This window comes from Ptiloglossa arizonensis, chromosome 2 (genome assembly GCF_051014685.1).
Source record: "Ptiloglossa arizonensis isolate GNS036 chromosome 2, iyPtiAriz1_principal, whole genome shotgun sequence".
Lineage (NCBI taxonomy): Eukaryota > Metazoa > Arthropoda > Insecta > Hymenoptera > Colletidae > Ptiloglossa > Ptiloglossa arizonensis.
The window spans coordinates 21,300,823-21,325,370 of NC_135049.1; the positions used below are offsets into that span (position 1 = coordinate 21,300,823).

General features: G+C 46.8%; 1 protein-coding gene across 1 annotated transcript in view; it reads left to right on the plus strand.

Annotated features, from left to right (window-relative positions):
* LOC143155286 (telomerase-binding protein EST1A) overlaps positions 1–24,548 on the plus strand; it is a 184,431-nt gene that overhangs the window by 7,494 nt on the left and 152,389 nt on the right. The window lies entirely within an intron of this gene.

Genomic DNA, 24,548 nt, shown 5'->3' on the forward strand with positions numbered 1-24,548 from the left:
GGGACCACTCGGAGCGTTCCCTTCGATAAGAAATTTTTCTTTCGATCGTTCTCTTCGATAAGAAATTTTTCGCTCGATCGTTCCCTTCGATAAGAAGTTTTTCTCTCGATCGTTCCCTTCGATAAGAAATTTTTCTCTCGATCGTTTTCTTCGATAAGAAATTTTTTCTCTCAATCGTTCCCTTCGACGATCAGAAATTTTTTCGCTCGATCGTTCCCTTTAATAACTGGACATTTTTCGTTCGATCGTTTACCTCGTTGCTCGGTGTGCCTGTTTCGTCGAATTTTGATAATTTATCGCGCTTAAGTTCGCCCGTGCACAACGTGTACATCGTACGTTGGCCGTGATATTACCGTCGCGCTGTCGTTTATTATGCGAGCAAAGTTCTAATGGCTCCCAGTAGCGCTATAATGGGGGAGTTCGTATCTCAAAGGGGTTTCGAGCGCGCAACTTTGGTCGTCGTGCAGGTGGTCTTGGTCCATTATTAATTGCACCATAGAGGCTTTGATTCCGTCGATACGTTACTGTTAGTTCGAAAGTGTCGCGACGTAGGTATTCATCTCGCTTTGATCATCGTTCAATTAGCGAAACGGTTCTGCTCCGATATCTGTTGCCGAACTCTCTCACGTGGGTCTCTCGCGGAGGGAAAATTCGATTTTCAACTTCCCCCGTAACTGATAACATATTTCCTCCTTGCGTTTCAGAAACTGTCGCGTTCGTTTCCGCGATGCAAACGTTGGCAACTTCGAGCACAGCGAACTGTTAATCCCAGCGAACTGGGAGAAAAATATTTTAGAACGTAGCCACTCGTTAAATCGTCTCAACTTTCTTCGAATTCATCCGACGACGACTAACGAAAGAGAACCATTTCAAAGCTCGAACCTTTTACTTTTCCAAAAATTTACGACGCAACGATCAACGAAACAAAAATTAATACATATCGGAGATTAGTTAAGAGACAAACGTATACCGCAAAAAAATGTTTACTTTCGACAGAGCTCGTTCCACGAGCGGTTAAACGAAAAACATAAATATACGTATTGTGCGCTTCTTCGTCATTGAACGAAGTTAGTCGCAGTTAGTAAGGAGATACTCCAGCCAATAAACGCTCGATGCGTGTTCTTTGTACCCTGACCGATTAGACTCGCATTCCTTCCGCAGGACTTTTTATCAATCGTACACGGTACATTGTTTTTCATACGTTTGACCGCTTGGATCGACGAAAAAAGGTAGCGTCGAATTTTTAAAATCGACTTTTGGTCAGCTTCGCGAGAAGAGTACTCCACTGTGCGTGTTGTTCGATATCGGTAACGAAACGAACAATTTTTCCTCTTGGGGGGTGGGGGGCATACTTTTCCGTATTATCGGGGCCCACGTACCCCGTGGAAGTGTTCACCGATTTTCTAAAATTAGTTCCGCAATTAATCACCCGTGTACCACGCAGAAGAATCGCTCGTTGCGTCTTCATCAATTTTCTCTCGCTGTTCGGAGTCTTCAGGGTGCTCGCGGTTTTCTTATAAGGCGAAGGGTCACTCATAGACAAGGTGAACTACTCCGGAAATATTCCCCGGTAATTAACGCTGGGCAATTAGCAGTCGCAGAATCGCAATCACCGTAGTTAACTTTAGTTGCACGCTGCGTCGAGCTTTATTTTTTTCATTTCTGGATCCGATCGCGCGGTTCGTGCCACGGTGTCCGCCTTGACGAGTTTCGTCGGCACGGTGCAGTCGATTACTGTGTCGTTGCATAATGATGGATTATTCTTCTTCTGGCACGGACCAGTGACTGTTCGTAACCTTGGCCTTTCGAAATTACTTTCGCTGCTTCCTGATGCACTTGACTCGAGCTTCGGTGCTGGTCTTACTCTGTTCGAAAACGTCTCGCAAACTGGCCTCGATTTATTTCGCAACGCTGTGTTCGCGATGAGTAATAAAAAGTAAAATACACTCTTAAGGGTGTGAATAATAAAAAGTAAAATACAGCCTTAAGGGTGTGATTAATAAAAAGTAAAATACACCCTTAAGGGGTGTAATAATAAAAAGGGGTGTAAATAATAAAAAGTGGTGTAAATAATAAAAAGGGGTGTAAATAATAAAAAGTGGTGTAAATAATAAAAAGTAAAATACACCTTTAAGAGTGTAAATAATAAAAAGTAAAATACACCCGTAAAGTTCTAACCCTTTCGATACTAACGATGACCGAGACTGTCGATCTTCGAATTGCTGTAACTTCGTGAAAAATAATCACACGGCGATCTTCGTGGGATTATTTTAAAGCTCGAACCTTCTACTTTCACGCTCTTGAGCCTAATTTCCCCGAAAATCTTCTCGCATCGAAAATCGCTAAACAAAACGAATCGGATTTTCTTTCGAAAAATTGCAAAATTTTAATCCGCTCCCGATCGTGCAAAAAATTTTTCACGTGTCTTAAGTTACCGCGAATTTCAAGATCGAAGTCTCCCCTTTTCAACGACTCCTTAAAAGTTGGCACACGATTTTTTTTCCCCTGGTTACTCCACCTCGAACGAAAAGCGTTCCGTCGACATTAGAATACAATTTGGTGTCAACAAGGGAACAATTATAAATATTGATCAGTGGTCAAAATAAAAGTTCAAATCCATCTTCGTAACTCTACGAAGGTTTAAGTGACCTTTCGGATAAAAAATTACTGTCCGAAAATATTTCGAGAACACAAGAAAAAAAAAATTCCCCTCCCTACTCGAGTCGATATTTTCGGGTTCTCTCACAGCTGTGATAAATTCACCTGTACACAACGAACAGCGAGTTGTAACTCGCCGTTGTAAACGTACGTACGCTGTTTCACGGTACATCGATAGTAAAAAGAAAAAAAACAAGGTTCACCTTGCTCGTAATCAAGTTCTCGCGGCTCGATCTCGCCCCTTTTCCTCTCTCGTAAACCGCATTAATTATTTACGCGCTCGCAGATCGAAACTGCCAACCTCTATCGCGATCACGTCTCGAAGAGGTCTCTTCGAGACCGTCATCCTGTCTCCGTTTCCTTTTCAACGACGTAGACGCGTACGTTCCGGCGAGCTGTCCGTCTCCCGAGATCGATCTCGCTCGTTCGCTCGCTCGTTCGTTCGTTCGTTCGTTCGTTCGTTCGTTCGCTGGCTGGCTGGCTGGCTCGCTTGCTCGCCTGTGCAAGTTTTACTGCGTTGAGATCACCGATCGACACCCCGGCGGTGACATTGTCACGGACGAAGGGGAGCGAAAAGGCTGTCGCTGCGACCAGTTCGCGATATTTACGCCCCGCTGAGGATCGCTCGTAACTTCGAGCTGCGGTTTCGAGGCCCCAGCGCGTTCACGGCGCGCGCTCGAGCGAGTCGAAGATGAAGAGGGTTGAGCATAGTGTAGTTCACCGGTGGCCGTAGCTGATGGTGCGGTTGACTGGCTGTCCGACTGCCCGACATTTGCATCTCGTAAAACGCTGCTGCGCACCTTTCGCCCTCCTCGTTCCCGGGAGGATATCGTGTAACAGAATAACGAACAGCCACGGTGTATATTCGTCGTTCCTGACGCGAGGAACGTCGCTTTTCGTTTTGTAGATCGCGTTCGGTCGCGTCGATCCGTACGGTGACCGGTCTCGATAGTTTATCGCGCGATATCGGAAGCCGTGATTCACGATTTCGACGATATCGTTTTGTTACACTGTACTCCGAGCGTTTCTTACACGGAGCGTGTATTAACGCGTTAAACGACACGGTGGTCCCTAGCCGACCGCTCGAAAGATACAACGATTCTCTGAAGCGCTTACAAGACGCGAACTCCGATACTCGTGAGCTTTTAAATAGCGTTACTAGCGTCGGTGATACTGTAAAACGGTACATCGACGAATTATCGAGTATTTTAACTGTTCGCGCTATCGTTCGAACGAATGTATCCGTAAGTATAGAGAACTGGCGCGGCGTTTAACGCGTTGAGATAGTTTCCGTCCGTGAAGTATTTCATCGGTATCGGAGGAGGCTTTGCGAAGGATCTCGATGCCCGAAATATCCGGAAGATGAATTTCGAGGGTCGTACTTACTCTTCGTTTCTTTTCGATTCCATTACGTAGAATTCTATTAGACTGTTATTCAAAGATACGAAAGAGATTAAGGAAACTTGTTTGTAAATATAATTCTCTTCCGTTGATCGTTCGGTCGATAGTTTATCGCGCGATATCGTCTCGCTTTAGTTTACTCGGAAAGTTTATTACACAGAACGGATACTAAGATAGCGTATCGCGCGAGATAACGTTCACCGTAAAATATCGAGACGATGTTATTCGATGCTTCGCGAAGAATCTCGATCTACCGAAAGCGTGAAAAGTTAAGTTTCCAGGATTATTCGTTTATTACGCTCCGATGTATCGGCTCGATTTCGTGAACTTTCGTCGATCCTCGATCCGAATCGCCAACGATTCGATTGTTCCCGGTGGATACTGACCGTGAAAATCTCGAAGCTCCCGGTACCGTTAGAAACAACTGGAGGAAGCGAATCGCGCGGAACTTTCGTTCGTTCTTTCGTAACGGGGACCGAACTCGATACCGATTTATCAAACGCAATATTCGAAGTTATCTCGCGACCTCTCGCGAACGCGATACTTCACGCGCCTCGAGAGGGTCTTGGGATCGAATAAAAGGGGCGAGTTAATCGGCAACACCCCGGTCTTTCGACAAGCGTTTCGTCCAGGTTGAATATTCCACCGAGGCTCTCGACTGTTTAAAAAAGAAAACATCAAGAAGAAGAACGTCGCGTGAATAAATCCACGCGGAAAACTCGTCGCGTTCCCACGTTGTGAAAAACGAGACTCTACGGTGAAGGTTACCCGGCCCACGGTTGAACGCAACTCGGGACTCGCGGTCAGGAGGCGCTTGCGATTAGCAATCCATTGCGCACATAATCATAATGAAATGTGTCCTCTCGATTCTTTTTCATCTCGTTGCTGCTGTTGTATTTTTCATTCTTTCTTTCTTTCTTTCTTTCCATTCCTCGCGAGCTCGTCTCCCAGTCTCCCGTCCTCTTTGAACGTGCGTTGCGCGAGGTTGGCCTCGTCTCTCCGTCTTCGTTCCTCGTGATCCCTGGAACCCTGTCGAGCTCGCCGTGGGCCGACCGGTGGCCACGTACGCCGGCACGTAACTTCGTGTTTTCTTGCACGGCGGTAAAAATGTTAATTGACAATTGCGTGGCGCCACCGGCCACCGGCCACCGTCCCGCCCCGTCCTCACCCAGCCTGAAGCTTGCTCGATCCTCCCCCTTGTGTACCCGGTGTCCTGGCCGTAACGACCTTGCCCGGGTACCTTGCGCGGCGGCGGTTTAATTGTGGCGACGGTGACCACGACGCGTCACAGGATCGTAGATCGCGGTGCTAAAATCTCCAACGACGTCGATACTACGGCGTCGCGGGGGCATCGGGTTCGACGACGACGATTTACGCCACCGGCACGCGCAAAAAGGTGTTCCCTTATAGTTCGCGGTCGTCTCGCGCGCCCGGTGATTTATTCGCGCCGGTCGGCCGGTTTCTGCGCGGAATTTATCGGCGAGTCGGTCGGTCGTCGTTTCGCTTCGATCGGCCGACGCGAGTTTCTGTAAAAAGGACGCGAATCGTTCGATCGCGCTCCTTCGATATCCGTTCGCCCCTATCGGCCTAAATGTCCAATTTATTCCACTCGCGAAAAATCCATCGATAGGGGAAAAATCACGAGAAGACATTTTTTCAGTTTTTTTTTTCGCTAAGGTTTTCGATATTTTTGGGAATATACTTCAGTTTTGTAACGAAGTATTCGTCGAAAGAGACGCGGAGATAGCGGAGTACACCGAGGGTACGAAAAAGGGAGTTTAATACAGGGGTAATTGAGGCGAAATCTTACCGATACCTACGGGAGACCGCAACCGTGAAAGATTCTTGAGATTCACTCGTCCGTTTTTCTCGTAGAATTGTCCCAAATTTGTACAAATTACCCGTACGGAGGAACGTTGCAATAACGTTTGATTGTAAAGGTGTCTCGACGTGAAAAGTTACGTTCGGTTGGTCTGTAAATTCTGCAAGCATTCTGTTGTAAATATCGATCAGTTATCAAAATAAAAATTCAAATCCATCTTCGTAACTTCCACGAAGGTTTAAGCGACGTTTCGGATAAAAAATTACTCTCCGAAAATATTTCGAGAACCCAAGAAAAAAAAAAATTCCCATCTCTAACCGAGTCGATGTTTTCGGGTTCTCTCGCACCTGTGACAAATTCACCTGTACACAACGAACAGCGAGTTGCGATTCGGAACAGTGGCGAGTGTACGGGCAACGAATGGGGAAAGTTTGAGAAACAGCGACACGAGTGAACGAGAAAATTGAAAGAAAATTATCCAGTACACGGTATATGTTACGGCTGGACGCAAGTTCGATTTTCCGAGCGTTTAACAGGGACGAAGTGCTTATTCGTCGCGAAGAAAAGCGGAAACGGAAACGATTCAATCGGTACGAGGGAACTGTGTCGACGTGGTTCCGTCGACGCGTTTCCCTGTCTCGTTAGGGGGTTTTTTCCCGCGGCACGATCACAGTTCACCGGTCACGGGGTCTGGCGGAAACTTTTCAATTTGCTCGCGGAGTTCCCCGCATAATTGGTTTCGCGATCAGGAAGCGAAAAGGGGGGAACCGATGGGTGGAGCGGTGGCTGGACTGCGGCAACAGGGAGACACGAGGGGGGGGGTGGGGGATTGTCAGTTCGGGGGGCACCGTGGAATATACTTACGATCTATAATTGGAATTGGTAGTGAACTGGGTGCCATTGGTTAGGTGGTTGTTAACCGCGCGATACGTGCGTGGCATAGACGCGCGTGTGGAGCGCGGCGTCCTCACGCGGGAGAGACGAGGAGCGTTGCTAGGGCCGGGCGGGTGGGGGTACGGCCCCGCGCGGGAGGCAAGGAGGGGGGAGGCGCTCGGGCCCCGAGCTTCGGGCCGTCTTACGGTGTTGCTGCGTCGCGTTGTTGCTCGCGAGTGCCGTAATGGATTTGGCTCATTACCGACCGAGCATCGTCCCGCGACTCTTGAGTTATACGCCCTTAAGGACGACTTCCAACCCAACATGCCCTTTCGCGAACTGTTTCCACCGCGTCGAGATATAACCCCGTGCTCGTGTCGCGGGCCGCATTTATCATTAAGCGCGATGCGTCTTTATCTGGCGCTTTATAACGCTGAGGACGCAACGCTCACGGACGGGGCCCCGACAGTCTCGCCCCGTTCGGAAATTTATGGTCCCGGCGAGCCGTGAGTCGGTCGAACGAAATTCTACGCGCGCGATTTCGCGACCGCAACTCCTCGTTTTGGTCTTTCCGCGCACGAACCATCCCCTCGATGAGAACGTTCGCCACGAGCGAGGCGGATACACGGTCACTCGACCAAAACTCGTAGATCTCTTTTAGGTCTCCACAGCTGGGAGCTGGAGAGATGACTACCGGATTAGGAGGAATGTGTGCTACAGCGTGCGTGGGGAATCCGCGTCGGATAATTTTTTATAGGTTGCGGCTCTTCGAAGATCGAACGGTCCTGTTCAATGCTGTTCGCCATTTCTCTTTTTTTCCAAAGGTCAATTTCTCAGTTCCGTACAGTACGTACGAGAAGTTGGGAGATGTCGCTTGGATTAAGTAATACGCAATGTACAGACGGAACGAAACGTTTGACTCGAATCGCAATTTTTCGTAGAGGTCAACTTCTCAACTGCGCACAGTACCTATTGTGGTAGGTGGAAAAATGTACCAGATAGTATCGTTACGATATAAATCGACAAAAAGGAAACGTATCGATAGAGAATATTATCGACGAAATCTTCGATTTACATTCTTTCGTATTTTTCTTCGTCAAGATTCTCTGGAATGTACGAAAACATACGAGCTGTTCGTTCGTGATCTTCGAAAACGTTTCGAGGCTTCCAGGGAGGGGGGAGTCTCGTTCGAATCCTTCACGGTTAATCGGGACGAGGTCGAATCTCGATCAGAAGCATCTTCGCGGGATGAAGTTTCGGGTGTGGAGTCTCTCCTTGGGATTCTTTTTTCGCGAATTCAGAGGGTTGAGCTAATCTCGCACGATCGTCGACGCCCCGTAACTACGCGGTAATTAAACCTATAAATTGGTATCCAAGAGAAGAGAGGAGAAGGGAGCGATCGCCGTTTCGTAACACTTGTAAAGTAAGAGAAGCAGTAGCCTCTTTTATCCGTCGTCGTGGGGCAGAGAGAGAGAGTGAGTGAGTGAGTGAGAGAGAGCAGTGGAAAGAGGACGAGGGACAAGAGAGAGAAGGAAGGAGGCAGAACAACGTCACATATACAGATGCAGAAAGTTAAGTAGTACGAGTGTAAGATACGCTATAAGGCCTCGACCGCTAACACACATGGATTCTGATGGTCGTTTACCTGCGGGCCCTCGAGTGACGACCCCGCCCGCTTCAAGGACACCCTTGGACACCGCAGCCTCGGACCAGAACCCAACCATCTTCAACGACCGACTGCACGTATGCATCGTGCCATGACTATCTGGATTCCTGTTGCCTGTCGATAGGCCCTGATAGCCGTTTCAGGCTCCACACGCGGCCTGATGAGCCTGTGACGAATCTTCGCGCGATCTTCGCGTTATTTTTCCACCGATCGTCGCGACCGGATGCCGTGTTTATTATTTTTTTTCGTTTACTCAACGAGACACTGTTGCACAACACGGTGGTAGTCGGTTACGCAACGTTTCGTAATAATCACGAACCGGTGGAGAATTATTTTTCCGGATAATCGTTCCGTCCACTCGACGATTGCGTTTATTTTCAAATCGATGGTATTCGGTGGGATCTTCGAGCGATCGAAAAATCGCTCCGGATTGTTCCATGTATTGGATCGTTCGGAAAGTAGTTTCATTTTTTTTTTTTTGGTGGAAACGAAACACGATTTTTTCAGAGTGTGTAAACATTTTATTGAATTGTATATCCTCCAATTTGAAAAACGAAATTATTTTCCGAACAACCCGATACTTCACGCGCGTACGATAGTTTCTCACACCGTGTACCAATTGCGTGCAAAGATCTCGGTGATCGTCCTTCGAACGTTTACGAATTTATTATCCCTTTCCGGTGTTTCTCGTTGCACAATTTCGCAATTCACCGTTCGCGATCCGTTTACAATTTTCGCGACTCTCCGGAATATTCCCGCATCTGCGACTCTACGTGGCCTGTAGTGTTCGCGATCGAGGGATCGTGTAATCGTCTTTCCGTTCCGACGGAACCTTACGGCCGAGAAATAATTACGGACGAGTCGTCTCGATCCACCTGCAAGGGATTAGGAGACACCAGACACTTTGCTCGTCGTGGATCCCTTTTATTCAAAAGGATCGGGACCCTCTGCAGTAGAGCCCGTTGGAGGATTCGCTCCTCTCTTTTCGCCCCGAAATAGGATGCGCATTTTGATAGAACGGCATCCATCATCCCTCTTTCGCAGCCAGCGCCGAATCCATAATGGATGTCGATGGTTCGCACGGCCTCGGAAGCGAATATTTGTCTTACCTTAATTGAAAAATCCCTTGCAGTCGGCTAAGAGGACGGAATCCTCTTAGATCCGGCTATTTTTCGGTGGGGGCGAGATACGTTCCTCGGACACGTTCGGAGCGGTTCTTCTCTGTGCACTCCTCGCCCCCTGGCCCCCTACCATTTTTTTTCTCTCTCTTCGGGTTACGTTTATTTGTTTTCCACAAGGGGGGAGGCCCGCGGGGTTCGAGTTACCTGTTGTGAGGCGCTTCAGTTCCTCACGAGGTGTCTTTGGCGTAGCCGGCCGGGCCCCACTCTATCACCGGTTCTTGACGTACTGGATAATGCACTTGGTAGTAATAATGCCTGCTCTTAACTCTGATTTATGGCGGTCAATAAAGAGATCATCTATAATACCGTGGGCCGCTTATTAAGTCCGCTGCCGTGGACTGCTGATGTGTTTACGAACTTTGTTTGCTCGTTCAGGCTCCCGTTCGCTCGCCATAGCGTTTCGTTCCTGGCCCCCGGATTCCCAAACTGGGGGCGGTTCCGCGTGGATATCGGTTTTTGAGGAATACGTACGCTCCCGTACCCCCGGTGCTCCACAGTCGTTCATTAGGAACCCCGGTGGGGCGCGACCGCGTCGAGAGCATCCGTTTTAACCCCGTAATCTCAATTTCGAGCGAAAATTGCACGGTCATTCGCAGGGGCGGTTCGCGGGCCCCTCTGCGGTTGCAACGGTTGTTCATAGGGGGATTATGCTCGTCGGCCATTTTTCCACCCTTTGTGACACAACGAGAATACTTATTGTTCAACCTCGACCCTCTCGATGCTACCATAATGTAAGAATTGGTACGAATTTTGCGCTACGATACACGTTTACCGAATTTGGCACTACGAGCGCTATGGATTTGTTCGCACGGAGTATAAAATAAAATATTACAGTGGAGTACTCACTTCTTTCGTTCGAGTCGGTTCGAAGACTCGAGAAGGAAAAGAAGAGACTTGGGAAAAAATATCTCGAATGTACTGAACTCGTGTTTTTGGTTTTACAACGAGATAAAGTTGCAAGAGTGATGCAATAGCATCCAGTGCCACGAATTACCATAACTTCGAACAACGAGCGGGTGCCTCACAGTTCAGAAGTTCGACTTTCGATAATTCTGATTCAAATTGTGGGAAAGGGACGGTTCGTAGGGGCGAGAAAGGACGTTATATAAGTGTGAAAATGTGTTTTATTGAAAATTTACAAGTCACACGGAATTGTTGGACGCACAAACGCGCGTAATAATTCGCGAAGACGTTTCAATTTCATATTTCACGAGTTCAGCGATCGTAAAGCTCGAGCGAAACCTTCGAAATTACTTTTTCTCGAGCTTCTTGCGATCGTAAAACCACAGTTGGATGTTCGCGGAAAGATTCAGTGCACTGAAATTAGATCTGGCTGTGGGTAACTGTCTGTTGGATGTATCAATCGTGCAACTTCGATATCGAGCCTTCGAGCGATGATAACCAGCCTTGATAACCAGTCAAGGGTCTCGACACCTTATTACAGATCTGGATTTCCTTGTGCCTATGACAAGCTCGATTTACACGTAATGTGTGTCATTGAGGACAGACTTCCTACCATTCCAAGTACTTTGATCCCTTTAGTTTGAAATTACGCGTTAGTGGGAGCGGTGGGACTAGCGGTACTCTAAACAAAAATTACTTCTGTTTTTACTCGTTTCTCTGACATGGGATTTACGAATAGCACGCCTTGGAAGCTGCTACTGTTTCTGGAACGTCTCATCGAAACTGTTCCGAAGATTATTTTAAACTCTCGCATTACGTTTTTGCTCGGTAAGAATCTTTTGAGAATCAATCCGAGGACGATCGTAGAATTTAATTACACGTATATATTTCGAGGTAATAACGATCGGTTTTCGAACATCCAGAAGGACATAAATTAAGAGTGAGAAACGTTCGTATTAATTAAACTATATTATAATATAATTTTTTATCGCGACCGGCTAATAAATACAAGGGTCTCGTTGTTGTACGGTTAACGATAATACGAATTGCAATTAAATAAGCTACAGATAAGAATAATTACCATGGAAGATGTGGGGAAGCATGGGAAAAGCTCGTGTTTCCGAGAGTATCCTACGGGCCATCCATTGAACACGTTCAGTAATGAGGCGAAGAAGGAACTAATAACTTAACTTTTTTACGGTAACCCTTTGAAACAGTGAAAGCATACGTCAGGATATTATTTCTCACGCAAGATACCATTAATGTTGCCTTGGCTCAATTACGTGGAAATTCTTTTTACTCGACTAGGCGCACTAATGACACGACTTACATATTTTTTTTTTTCCTTTACTCCAAACGTTTCTCGTTTGACATCAAGGGGGTTTTATTAATTCGAAGCAACGATCGAGCATGCTGTATATATTTTTCCGATGCTTCAACGTCCCCTGGAGTCGATAATATTGTCTTCCTCTGAACAATTAATTTTTACAAATATTAGATCTCGAGACTAGATTTCTTTAAATCTAGATCTCGGGACTAGATTTCTCGAGATCAGATTTCTCTAAATCTAGTCTCTTAATCATACAAAATAGATAAATCTTCTCTTTGGCGATCCAAATTGCAATCAATAGGAAAGTTCTCGTTATTTTTCGAGCGTTCGCTCGACAATCCACATTCCTCCCGCTTTGTTCGCGTGCGCGCGCGTAATTTTTCACGACCATCGTCGTCGTTGTCGTCGTCCTCTCGGCTTTAAAGCGGATCGGTTATCCCGGTCGCGTACCCCGGATCGATATCTCGTGCTCCGATTAATTATTCGCGTGTCATCGGGGGCGTGGACTCGAATTATCAATTTCAATGTCGTCCCGAGTACCGTGCTCGAGATAAAGGAGACACCCGTTGGTGGCACGGTTCTCGAGTATTCGCCACCGTAACGACGATCGGGCAAAAAACGATTTTAAAGCGGGCCGGTTCGTTCTGCTCGTTTTCTACGCGCGAAGTAACGCGCGTAACGTGAATGCACGCGAGGATAAAAGGACCACGAACGGTCCTAAATTGAATGACAGGATATTTACGAGGCGACACGGGGCATCCTTTATTCGCGATTTCAATATCGAGGGGCTCGTTTTCTTCGCCTTCTTCGTCGGTGGCTATTATCCCCCGGCGTTCCCCCTCTGGTTATCGCGGGGAAGGATCTTTTCACCCCCTCCTCCTTTTGTTAACTCGTTCCGATTCGCGTAAAGTTCTTAATTAGAGCAAGTCCGGCGTCGCCGATGTCAATTTACACGGTCTGTCATTACTTGCAATTAATTCCCTAGCGGAAAACTCATCGCGGTATTAGCATCCTACTAAGGTACGAGGCTCGATTATCCGATGAATTTAGATGGTATCGCGGTCTACGCCCACGCGAAATGGAAACTCGTTGCTCGACGATTTAATAATGGTAACAATATCGATGATAACGATGATTACCTGGAAACGTATCGGTCGGCGATCACGTTCGCGGTGTCGGTGATACGTCAATGGCGGCGACCGAGCTATTTAGATCACGCGATCGAGATAAAATCCGGGACCGCATTATATTTCTATCACGAGGGGTTGATATTGATAGCCAATTAATCCTCGCTCGGTAATCACGTCGCCGCTGCTCCGATCGATCGGCCGCGTAGCTGCGAGAGGGCGATGAGGAAATTGAAGAAACTAAAGGCAATTTCTCTTCGCGTTCGTGCGCTCATTTTGCCACGCGTGTATGACAAAATTACGGAAAGTAATTAAAAAACCAAAAAAAAAAAAAAAAAATTTTTTTTTCTTCGTTTTTTATTATTTTTTTTTTTATTTTTATTTTTATTTTTATTTCTTTTTATAGATCGCGTATTTATACTCGGAACGATTATACGCGCCCGCGATCGGTCGGATCTCGCTTGATCTATTTTCATCGCGGTATATAATAGACGTAAGATGAAATTATTGGAATAATTTCCAAGTCGTTATTTACGACGTGTGTTTATATTCGAAGCGATCGTATGCATGTATAATCGGTCGGATTTCATAGATCTAGTTTCATCACGGGCTATTATGGACGCGAGATGACGAAATTAGGAAAATAATTTCCGTGAGTTGTTTACGACGTGTGCCTATACTGGTAACGATCGTGTGCAGGTATAATCAGCCGGATCTTACGGATCTATTTTCGTCGCGAAACATTATAGATGCGAGACGGCGAAATTGGAAAAACAATTTCCACGTGTTATTTACGGTGTCCGTCTACGACTTGGAACGATCAGGTGCATGTGTAATCGGTTGGATCTTAGAGATTTATACTCGTCGTGGAATATTATAGACTAAAGATAACGGCGTTACGAGAATAATCTTTTGAGTTTTTTTTCCGCGCGGTACGTGAGTCAAATGTATTACAAATTTTATCGGAAACGAAGCTTCCGGTGACGAAGAAACTTCACTGTAAATTGTCGATCTTGCAACAATATTCTCAGCGGATTTTCAAAATTCCGCGTTACCAATTAAACCTGAGAATCTCGCGAAAAAATTTCATCGCGACTGTACTCTCGACATATTCTCAAAATTCCAATCGACCCGGAGCATTTCGCGTTAATAATTCCGTTACAACAATACTCTCGGTAGATTCTCAAAATTCCAATCGACCGCGAGCATTTCGCGTTAATAATTTCGTTACAAGAATATTTTCTGCAGATTTTCAAAATTCTCCGTTCCAATTACTCCCAAGCACATCTCGGTGAAAAAATTTCATCGTAACAATATTTTCAACAGATACTAAAAATTCCACGTTCAAATCGTTCCCGAGCGTCTCGCGTAAAAATTTCATCGCAACGATACTCTCGTCGGAAGATTTTCAAAGTTCCGTATAACGTATATTCAATCGTCTCCGAGCACCTTGGGAAAAAATTCCCTCGCAAATTGTCCCCGGTGCGACACTCTCGTCGAAAGTTTCCTGGCGACCGAGAACCGCGAAACCGTGTCGTCGAGGACTCCGACGAATCGATAAGACTCCAGGCGAAACCGTCGAACGACGAGCACCGTGGAAACTCTCCCCGAACGTTGGTCCGAGGGAAGACGAACGAAACCACACGCGCCCCTCTGCTTGTGATTCTGCTCGGCGACACAATTGGCACGGTCCTCACGCAGCGCGCGGGGTCCCTCGCGAGAAGGGAACCTCGATGAAACCACGCGAGTCGCGTCGCGGGTAGAGGGATGGGGGGAGGGCGGCGGAGCACGGAAAGAGTACAGAGCCCGCGGAAAAGGACAGAGAGAGACGAGAAAGCGGTGTGGAAGAAGGAGAATTGCACTTTAGGGCATAACGGCATCCCCACGACCCACGGTCGCCGTGTCACGGAGGACGCGGTCTGTGTTCCTCTGTGTCGGTGTGCGAGAAACGTACTCGTGGAGCACCGAGGGAAACGACGACTACAACCAAGAGTACGAAGTAGAAGAAGAAGAAGAAGAAGAAGAAGCCAAGCGTGGCGGGCCCAAGAGGGGAACGGGTCGGAGGGAGGGACCAAGATTCACCTCGTGAGCTTTCTTCGTCTTCGGGATTGCGTCGATGGCAACACACCAGCCCCCCTCGGCAGCCCCTCGTTGTCCCATCGACATCGACCGGCTCTATGACTAACAAGTTTGCACTTTAGCGCATAACGGGGCATGCCGGCGTGTTCCATAGATCATGGTCCATGACCCACGGATTGCGTGGGCCGGGCACCATAACCATTCCTCGCCGATCCAGCGACGGCGTGGCCGCCGTGGTACCACGAGCATTAAGTTTCCAGCTTCTTCGTCTTCCTTCCGCGCTCGTCTGCCCCCCTCCACTCACCTCTCGGTCCCATTGGTGTGTATCTTCACCGTCACGTGCACGGGCTCCCTCCGCGAGTGCGCTCGCCCGCGCGCGAGTCTCGGGCACTCGGGGGGCCCAGGCCCCGACTTCGCCGCTTTTGATCGCCAGATAATCGCGCTAACGGTTCGTCCTCGAACTTCTTCCCTCGGCGCGGGGCCCCCGATTTTTCTTAAACCCGATCGCGAGTCGTGAGGATCCCTCGGCTTCGGGAACTGATGCGTCGTCGTGTACTGCTACGTCGCGAATTCGGAGCCGTTTCCTTCCGCGCTGATTCAACGATCGATACCACCGTGTTCGATACGTACGTTACCAGATCGAATGCGGCGAGAGTTCGATTCGAAGCTTCGGTGGCGTGTACGAGGTACGCCAATCGGGTACGTAGGTATTCGAGCACCATTGGAAACGTAGGAAATGTATCGTTGAAGATTGTCCAATGTTGCTTCACTGTACTCGGGATCGTATTTTCGTGCCGATCAAGTGTAAAAGTAAACGAAGTGGACCGAAAATGAGAAACGAGAAGTAAGAACGTGCGGTCTGAGATAATAATAGTAATTATAATAATACGAGTTTAATAAAACACTTGCCAAATTCCTCTCGATATCCTCTTAGCGGGCGCAAAAAAATTGGGGATGGTTTATCTACAAAAACCGGGCCTTGAAAACTCGGAGGAAAGAAAAGAACCGACAAGGTGTACCATAATATGTAATCCTAAAGGCCTCTTAAAACCATGTTACGCCACGTGCAAAAAGTTTCGATCGGTCCACCGACCGCAGAATAATCTGAGGTGATCGTGTTACGCGGTTCATCCTGCATATATACCGCGCGCCAACATAGTACGAATACTCGTCCGTGCCTCCCAGAAAGATATTTTTATCGTTAACGGACAAATATTTAGAGAAAAATAGTCGGCGAACGATCCAGAAATGCACAGTGTCTATCGGGACCCGAGAAATCCCAGGATAGAAGAGTACAGTGTACATTGCACCGGTTGGTTAAACATCCTAAATGCACAGTACGGTATACAGATGTACAGTATACAGATGTACGGTACACAGATGTACAGTACACAGATGTACAGTACACAGATGTACAGTACATAGATGTACAGTATACAGATGTACAGTACACAGATGTACAGTATACAGATGTACAGTACACAGACGTACAGTATACACGGTGGACGTGACAATTAACGAAACTGTACCTTGGGCTGGTGACTCGTGAAACTTATCAAACCCAGGTCTCTTTTACCAAAGTTGACGAGCATCGACCTCAAAGTTTCCCGCCAAGGCCCCCCTCGAAAAATCACGTTACTTCTTTCGCGTTTCCCACATGTTGCGACGTTGCGGCAATAATTCTCGGGTAACATAGCGGTACAACGTTATCGCCAATATTCCCCAGGGTTCTCGATTCTTGGAGCTGTTTATGCATATTCATCATTGACGAAACCTCAAGGCTCCTTTTCGCCGTCGGGGTTATCTTCGCGTGTCGCGTGTGCGTTCGCTCAAAATTTATCCCCGGCAAAGGTCGATCGAAGAATGCTATAAATCCAAGCGGCGTCGCCTCTCTTTTCCGTGGCATTGCCCAGTTCTCTCAATAAGTAACTGGTAATGTCAGAGGAAAGCGTACATCAGGAAATCACCTTAGCGCGGTAAGGTCGTCGTGTAAGTAAGAGCCCGAGGTCAGGATGCCAACGCTACCGCGTGGTACCCCACACAGGGAGACCTTATACGCTGTAACGAGCCACCTTGCACCATTCGCACCTAACAAACCGAATTAAATAAGTCCCGGGTCGTTAAACATTCTTTTCGATTGCACGATCGAGCAACAGTCTTTAACCCGTCGCGTTCATTCAGTTTCGCGGCTACCGTGCGACCAACGCCGCGGGCGATTTCCCCGTGGAGGTTCGCGCCGACTCCTCGGCCAGCCTCCTCGGAATCCAAGGGAAGCGTGCGCACCACGGCTGTAAAATATTATTTCACCAACGTGTACCAGCGAAAGGCGAAACCGTCTTGACGGATCTCCAACAGCTGCTGGCGACAGCTGACTCGCGAGTATCGGAGTATTCTCGCGAGTATTCCCTCCCGAGAGGGAAAGTTTTTTTTCGACAATTTTCATTCGAAGTCAAGGCACCGTGGGTCACCGTGCACGAAAGGTTGGAAAAGTTTGAAAATTGAAAATTGCAACGACGAGTGAAGATGTAACCGAGTGTTTAGAATTTAGAGTAACAGCGGGGAACTTAAGAGAAATATCGATGAAAAATTAAACACGAAAAGAAGATTCCACGCACTTAACGAGGAGGGTATCGAGAACGTATTTAGACATTGAAATGGAAAGTGACGAATGAATGATACTTTCGTTTAGATAGCAATCGAAGAAGAGTCTTCGCGACTATCATTTACAAGGACTGTAAATCTTCTAGGTTAATAGAAAAGTAGTTTGCAAATATAAAAAGTAAAGAAAGTGAATCTCCTCCGCAGTACGGATTAACATTTTTGACAATTCTATATCGTTACATTGGATTCACCATTATTGATTACATCGATTTCACGACTTCGGGGTTACTTCGAGTCGACTTTAGAATCTTTTCCAGCCATCGAAGGAATTGTCTCGAAATCAGCTAACTTGGCCGCGCGTTCGCAAATCGAGGCTCGTTCGAAACAGGGTCCCCAGTTCCGGTGTAAGATCTCGCGGCTAGACGTTGCGTCAAACGGCGGAAGGGTCTTATCGCGAACGGTAGCCCCAAAACGCCCAACATAACAGATCTTACGGGGCGTCGTATCTCTCGGTTGAACTAATAGAATCGCGAGGCGAGTTCGTAAAGGCAGGATACCGTGGCTGGTCGGCCGTGAGCGACAGTTTCACTGTCGTGAGAATGGTCTTTCCATTCTCGGCGAAGGCGCCTCGAAGCGGTCGTTGACAGTTGTTGACGATCGGACGGCGCCTTGAACGTGAAAGGAGTACGCATTTATCGCAGCTGGCACGGTTCACCGATAGCCGCATTGCGAGCGCAGCCTTATTAAGCCTGCGTAACTCCTCCGCGACGTATGGTAATCATGTTTTTAGCGTCTATCAAACCGCCGTAAACTTAATCGGGCGTCGCACAGACGAATCGCCGAGTGCCAACTCTTTCGGGCTAACCGCTATCAACGCGTTGCTAAGACGACACGGTTTTAAACGCTTTCGAACAGTTTTATCGTCTCGATTAAAGTTTACGCGCGTAACCGGTGTTCTTCGATGCACCGTTTTCGGTGATCTCTGCTCCGAAAAATTGTTTTTTTTTCGACAGTGTCGTTTTTCTATTTTTTCTACAATTTTATCATTTGCATTTTAGGAGCGTTTAATTCGAATTCAAAAGGACGATTCCTCTCAGTCGTCGAAATTTAATTTCATATCGAGTGAAAATTTCCTCGCGAGTTTAGGGGACCGAAGGTTTTCGATGTTTCGTTTTGTACGAGGGATCATCCACGACTGTTCGGATTTAAGATTCGAGTGAAATTGTACGGAGCGTGGAACGATCATTTTGCGATACTCGTGGCACTTTTAACCCTTTGGACTCGAGAGGAGACCCTCGGTCGCCATCTAATTCAGTGTACTATTTCCGACCTGGGAAAACTTCGTGGTTTGTAATTCAAATTGGAATTTAAGTATTACGTTTTCGTAGAGTGTAAACGTATGTATACGAAGTATATAAAAATGAATTTCCATTCCAGATGAATTTTACGACTTAAAGAATTTTTTTAAAAGTTTGTGCACAAAGTCTACGTTTGAACATTGAAACTGAGGACATCTCTCGTAGTAGCTTTTAACTTGTAGTTGAACAGTTACAATTTTCGAGGATTGTTACTGTTTACCTCAACAATGCGAGGAGAAGTGGGCAAGAAGGATATCACGATGGAAAATTATTTTTTTTATCACGTAGATTATTTTCACTTCGGCCAGGATCTATACACAACTCGTTGCAAAAAAACATAATTTCTACCTCTTCGTCGGAATATCATCTTTTGGACCGCTGGAACAACTCTGGAGATACTTCGAATTCATTTTTCGACCGTACCTCGAGCAATCTTCTTCCATCGTTCCCTCGGCAGTCGTGTTCTTTCGACCCCGGTGTTTTTCAATCGTCGATCCACGCCCGAATCGACCAATCCATAACAGTTATAAAGTTTTTTTTTCCTCTCCCCGTAACCGTTTCCAATCGCTTTTGGCCGACACTGTACCCGAGACCTATAATTCGAGACACGAGTCGTTAAAAATCACGCGTCTACTTTTAATCCATTCCTCGTAAGATCACACCTTTGGCATAGACTCTCGGGGCCAAGTGCGAGCCAGAAATAGAACAATGAAGCTTTCGTGTACCACCGGTACGTGCGACGAAGAATGCCGTCCGGTGTTAATAATTACATTGTAGCGTGGTACGTATAATAAGCGTGTTCGTTGAAAAGTACGGTGTAGAAGGTAGCACGCGAACGCGCGAGAAGCGTCTCTAAGTAGCGAGAACAAGCAGCGAGCGTTACGTCCACCTATACTTCGGTGTGTAATTACAACCTGCGGGGTTGCTTACGGTTTGCTACCAATCGTTCATCGATGATCGAAGAGTAATCGCGAAGTCTGCGTAGCCAATGTTCGAAGTTAACAAGGGAGGCGGACGAAGCCGTTGAGACTTCGCCGCCCTAATTGCGTATCTAAGAAATCGGGTGTATCCACTTAGGCGAACGGGCTATTACGGTGACGCAGTACGAGCATTTTTGTCATTCTCTTCCAACCGGTTATTTTCTTTCTTTCGTTCTTTTTTTTTTTTCAATCATCCTCGAGTTCAAGTACACCTATTAACGCGCATTGTCGACGAGCTCTCTTCCTTTTCCCGCGAGTACAATCGTTCGTTAATTCCCCGATTGGCTTTTCTCGCGTATATCGTTGCGTTGTTCGCGCCTCGTGAATCCACCGTTTGGAAAACTCAACGGATAAAGTTATTTCCGTAAAGAGTTGTAAGCACGTAACTGGATCCAGCGGGGATCGTTGGATCCGTTCGCGGATCGAAGCGAGTCGCGCGATGTTGGAATAAACAAGCCAGCTGACGAGGCGAGAGGTCGCGGCGGTCTCGTGCCGGCCATCGTGAAATTGGAATATTGCCAGGCGTAGGTGCGGGCCCTTAATAAAGAAGCGAGCTTTACGATCGTGCTTCGAATCAAGCTGAAGGCCCCTCTTCAACAGTTTACGCAAGAGGTTTCACGAAGCGTGACTAACGTGCGAACTCGCCTCCGTCGTTTGCTTTCGATTTTAATGGAAATTCGAAGTTCTGTTTTCACGTCGAATGGAATACAAATAGGCGGTTAGGGTTGTCTACAGAGATAACCGGGGAGGTTTTCTCTTCCGGTTCGAATGTGGGTCATCCGCTCTCGACTCGCGAGTAAAAATAAGGGCGGTGTTATCGTTGGTGATAAAAATCGAAATAAAAAAATGTTTCGAGTATTTTACGTATAAAAAGAGGAGGCTTTGTTCGGGGAATGTGCACACGTGTAGGGAATGTTAGAGAAGTATGAAAAAAAGAATCTCGAATCTTTTGAACGAGAAGAGATTTTATTCGAGGAATGTACACACACTTTGAGAATGTTATAGGTGTGCGAAATAAAAAAATTTTACTCTTTGGAATAAAAATTGAAGATTTTATTCGAGAGAAGTACACGTAGAGGATGTTAACGTTGATTCAAGGTTGTGATTAAACATTGTTGGTATTCACAGTAGACTTGGTAGCATGTTCGTCTTAATTAATTTCGAAAACTCGGTAACGTTCTTTATATTCGTTTTTAATTGAAACGTATCGAGTTCGGTGGCCATAAATTTGCTAGCCATGAAGTTTCGAAAGACCACGGTAAATCGGTAACGATTTTATTATTCATAGAGTAATAACGGGGTTATTATCGGCGTGCTTGGGAATATTAATGAAATCGTCGGTAATTGTTATTGGCAGAGTAACAAAGACCATCGAAGTCTTGGAGTTTAAATATTTTCTGAGAATTAATATTATGCGATACAGTGTAACTTCCTCGGGTTAATTTTTATTATTTCTTTAATTGGTTCTTTCACAATAGCGTGGTGTATTATTTCGAGATCTGTTCGCAACGATCCAGAACGAACACTCAACATTATTTACGTAGATACTTGTCTACCTAATAAAATACTTAGTAGTTGATTTCGTTATCTATGGTACATTGTTTCGTAAAACTAAAATAGTATACAGCATGTGAGGTCTGTTGCGAAATATTTCATTCCGCAATTCAAATTCGAGTTAAAGAAAACTTTGACCGCGTAAATCTTTTCGATTTTCGAGAGATATTAATCCTCTAAGCTTTTCCAATTTCTATATTTAATTCTAACACATTCACGAGAACGTTCGGTTAAAAAAAACTCCAGGTACAAAAACTTTTCGATTTTCGTGGACAATCCCCCAAGTTTTTTCAATCTCCGTATTCAATTCCAACGCGTATTTGCGAGTATGCTTAGAAAATAAATCAATGAAATGAAAATTCATTGGCGAGAAAAATAAACTTTCAATGTCGCGACTCGTAATGGATACAATAGTAGGTGTTATCGGAACCGAGAGCACCGTGCCGAAATGAATTTGGGGCGAGAGTACGAAACACGCGGATCCTCTGCGTTTCGTCGTGCCAGATGGGTCTCGGAATTGGGTTGAAAGACGAGGCGTCACGAGAGTTCTCTGGATCGCAAAAAGCCAAGAGAGGTCGACTGAGACGTTAGATACATCGCGGCGCCACGAAGAGGAGAACGAGGTTGTGGGAAAGATAGCGCCTGGGTACGTGAGATCTCGGCTCTGGTTCTCCTCTCTCGGCTTGTGTTTACCGTGGATGGCTGTTTAGTAGGTCTCACGGGAGCACCCGACGTTCGCTCCTTTATCATTCGAGTTCAACGAAGCGAGATTAACGCCGGCAGCGGAGAGATGACCGCTCTCGCGCCGTGGCATCGTCGTTAATTCCTTCTACTCGTTTTGCCGCTTACCCTCTCCAATCCGTTCTTCTTCGTGCGCGTCAAAATCGTCCGCGAATCTCGGATGTTTCGCTTCATTTCTTTCGCCGTGGGTCTCGACGAGTCGCGGTTGCGGTCGCTCGTGGTATGTTAATTCGAGGAGCGTGCAATTTTTACCGCCCTGGAAACGAACGCGACCGTCTCGATCCTCTCCCGTTTCTCCGGCGTTTTATTTGGCTCGTTTTTCGTCTCCCAGAACGGAAAGCGCGGAAACAGTAATTGGTTGAATTAGTCGACCAGTACCAACATCCGTGAGTGTTCACGGCGTGCCTGGAGCGGTGGTCTTCTCGGGGCGTTTATTCACTGAACGGCTCCGAACCTATGATCAGGCGAATGATAAATGTTCGAAACGGGAGTTTAACAGTACCTCGGGTAGCCAGCCGTCCCTTGCGTTCGGTCTACTTCGGTTTACTGTTCGTATTCGCGCGAGTCTTACATTATCGCGGGTAGTTGCAAATTTATGACGACGCAAAGCCGCGTTTCGCGAAGCGGCGGTTTAATTAATCGTCAATTTGCCGGGATATACTCGCCAGCCACGAAGTGTTTCATTTTCTCGGTTTTATGACAATTACTCATCACTGTCACGGGGAATCTTTTTTCGTTAATGATCGCTCGTGAGCGCGAACGCGAGCCCGAGCGCCCCAGTCGAGGGAATTCATATCTGTCAAAACGTTTCACACCGTGCGGTAATTACATTAGATTGCGTACCAAGTGTTCGCACTTGGGTTATTCAGTAATACCTGTTTCGTTTGCAATTTTTTACACATCGCTCGATTCAGTTTCTTCCGCTCGTACACTGTGGAAAACATTCGCTGCTCGAACGTGGAGGAACGTTCGAGACACCCCGGAGCGACGTTTCTCCGTGCGGACCGATGTCACCGGAAAGCGATACGCCCGAGACCGATTCTCGCCTCGATTCCCGACTGGAAGACGCCGAAGGACGTCGGTATTGCAACCAGTCGATCGATCGACGACGCGTTTCCATCGGGATAAATTCTGAATAATTACTATCTACGGAAACTATAATTTTCACGGTTCTTTGCGTTGCTCCGTATCCGTAAATGGAAGCTGGAAACTTTCTTGCTCCCGTGACGTCCCATTCGTCAACTTACCAGCACACTGTAGCGGACGATCCATCCGTTACGATGTTATTTACCTCCGCTGGCTGTAAAACGTAAACACTTACCGGGGAAAATCTTTTCCCGAGGGAATAAAACGGGCACCGTTGTCCTCCAAGGGGAGTGAATTACTTGGCATCGTTTCATCGGTTGCGCAAACACAATTCATTCAATTAGGTGAAGACCTTATCGGACTGATTGGTACGCGTCTCCTTACGAGCGCCGCGTCGTAATATTAAGTCTATCGTCCAATTAAAATAATCGTAATTACGAAGTTCTCGTGCACGAGCGCGGCCGCGAGGAACCGTTAGGGGCGAAATAAATTTTCCGTGCCGGAAAAACACCGGGACGGTTAATTAAATCCCCCGTGCACCGGGCACATTCTCCGTCGAGCGGCGGATGTTTTCGCTCGCCACGCGTCTTATCGAGGAATTCGCAAATAAATAATTGGATACTCTAATTAAAGCTGGCTGATTCCTCGTACGCCTCGTTACTGGCGTCGCGGACGCGCCGCTGGAATGCATCGGGCGCGTCGATCGGAAGAAAATGATGGCGTTATTGGGCGGACTCTGATAAGTTAGGGGCAACGATAAGACGAGTTATGGCTAATTACTGGAACACGCTCCGCAACGGAGATGCGTGTCCCTCGAAGACCGCGTGGACAGCGATATATTTCAACGATGCACCGGAGGGTGGACAAAATAATATGAACACCTGTGAGATACGTTTACGTGGTGTTAATGACCCCTTGGCTTACGGTTTCTTTCAATGTGAACGTGTCTGCGTCGATTGTTCGATTTTATTATTTCTGTTTTTTCTTCTTAAATATCTCCCACGATACCCTTGGTATCTCTGTTTCCTCACCGATCTGTGTTTTTTCTACGGGAAAATAATCTACAAGAGACAATTCACCGTGTAGTAGATTTGCAATATGTACAGAGTACGGTAGATGGTTTGTAAGAGTTCTTCCTTGCTTTCAGTTATTTACGAGTTATCCACGAGTTCTGTAAGAGTTCTGCGA